This window comes from Pinus tabuliformis, chromosome 1_1, assembly GCF_031772625.1.
Source record: "Pinus tabuliformis cultivar Carrire ecotype Pingquan chromosome 1_1, CPIR1, whole genome shotgun sequence".
In the NCBI taxonomy this organism is placed as follows: Eukaryota; Viridiplantae; Streptophyta; class Pinopsida; order Pinales; family Pinaceae; genus Pinus; species Pinus tabuliformis.
In genome coordinates, this window is record NC_142297.1 from 907,226,510 (window position 1) to 907,228,824 (window position 2,315).

The 2,315-nt window shown below is 40.3% G+C and overlaps 1 pseudogene; it reads left to right on the forward strand.

Annotated features, from left to right (window-relative positions):
- The first annotated feature begins 1,125 nt into the window (after positions 1-1,125).
- LOC149217345 (ras-related protein RABA2a pseudogene) lies at positions 1,126-2,079 on the forward strand (annotated as a pseudogene).
- Positions 2,080-2,315: the final 236 nt, after the last annotated feature.

Sequence of the window (2,315 nt, forward strand, 5' to 3'; positions counted from 1 at the left end):
ACTACAAGGTATTCTCTTTAGCCCCAAAAAATAAAATCTTGAAACTTGACAACTATAGGGGAAGAACCGATTTTTTATGTAATGGAATTAAAAAAAAAAAAATAATGGACTCAACCCAAATTTTGTGAATTCAATTCCGTTTTCACAAATAATGACCATGAAGAAAATATTCCTAGAAAATCTGTGCAAATGCTTCGATAGGCATATTATAGAAACTCAAAGGCATATACTACCAATGAGTACTGTCATGTTGAATGAGTAGCTCCAACACAAAATAGAGATTATTTGATCATGTTTTTATGTTCCAATTCACTTTCAAGTACTAAGCCTCTTTGATAGGCAATCATTCACAAGCTACGTAATCATATGTGTACGACATCAAAAAAATTGTTACCTCGACATTCAAAGCAGAGATACGATCTCCAACACTACAAATATTCATTACATCAACTTTGCTTGAGTGATCAGTAACCAAATGCTGGAGCCAATTAACCAAAAGTTATAGTGCTTCCAAAACCAAAGGGAGGAGTACTGGAAGCCCCAAAATATGGAGTACTGGAAGCCCCAAAGGTAGGTGTAGTTGCTGACCCAAATGCAGGGGTTGTGGTACCAAATGCAGGCGTTGAAGTAGATCCAAATGCAGGTGTGATAGTTGAACCAAAAGCAAGTTGACTGCTTGCACCAAAAAGTTGACTCCCAAAAGCTGGCTGCGTCTGTCCAATAGTGCTTCCAAATGGACTTGATTGAGCAAGACTTTGTGATCCAAATCATCCAAATGCAGGCTTTTGTCCAAATGTAGATGTTCCACCAAATGGAGTAGATGTCGTAGAACCGAATGTGAGTGTCGAAGTTGCACCAAAAGCTGGTGTCGAAGAGGTTCCAAACAATGTATGTAGGAGGTAGAAACTACACCATAACACCTTTAGGTGCCAAATGATGTATGCAGTTTTGGGAGAATCGGTATTTCAAAAGTTTCAATGAACGGAGTTCAGATCTCTTCATAAAAGACACAGTAGCAACAACCAGCACGCAAGCACTCCATTTATACACTAACACTCCTTTCATTTGCCCCACGAACGAGAGAGTCTGTGTGCTTTGTGGTCGAGAGAGAAGTTTTATTATTAAATGGTGAGGAGAACGGGTGATGAGTATGATTATCTATTCAAGGTGGTCCTGATTGGAGATTCAAGAGTAGGGAAGTCCAATCTGCACTCCACATTCACGCGCAATGAATTCTGCCTCGAGTACAAATCTACAATAGGCGTGGAGTTCGCAACTCGCATAGTGCAGGTTGAAGGGAAGACGATAAAAGCACAAATCTGGGATAATGTTGGCCAGGAGCGATACAAAGCATTTACAAGTACCTATACAATGTTATGGAGGAGCGTTTATATATGGGGATGAAAACAATGTTATGTATATATGAAAAGAACATTATGTATGGAGGCTAAACAACGTAGACACAACGTATATATGCCAAAACAATATTTAAAAGAGACACACATATATATCAAAACAACAATTATATATATGAAAACAACACATAGAGGTCAGAGTTATGTATGAAAACGGTGTGGGAGACAACAAAAGAAGCAGATGGCATCGTGAAGAAGGAGCCACAAATTTGCTGAGCTCGTCATTGTTTCTGCTAGCTGAATGTGTCGGGGTAAAATTCTTCCAACTGGAACGTGCACCAGAACCACTGTTAAAAACAACAAATCCTCTGGATCCTCGACCTCCACTGCCAGATTTCTCTTTATATGCCCTGCACATGAAACAACTAGAGCGATTGGCAAACCTGTGAGCACCACACCCGCCTGAAAAGTAATACGAGTCACCTGGTCTCACATCTGAGCAAGCCTTCAAAAGGGTGGATCTTCAAAAGGCTCTTATTACACAGCGGCTGCAGCCAGTATGTCGTCGATTGCAGGAATCGAAAAATGCGGAGCGGAATCGAATGTGGGAGTATGGTGTTTGAAGGAAGCTTTGACAGAGGGCAAGCTTTATACAGTGTTTATGGCCAGAGTCATTTTCCTTGTGTTGTCAACTATTTTACTACAACCGGCGGAGACTAATTAATAAACCAAGCTTGTATTCTGTAGAGAAAACGCAGGAAGACAATTATGCATAGACCAGGGATCGCAAAGGGCGCATACAATGATTAAAAACTACCCTATGGTAGAGAACCCAAAGAGGGCAGAGAATATGAGAGAGAAAATATGGCAGAAAAACTGATACAGGAGTTACAACTAATTTTGGGAACCTGCGCTCTGACCGGTGCAGATAGATTCTAGAATATTTTAGACAATGCTTAG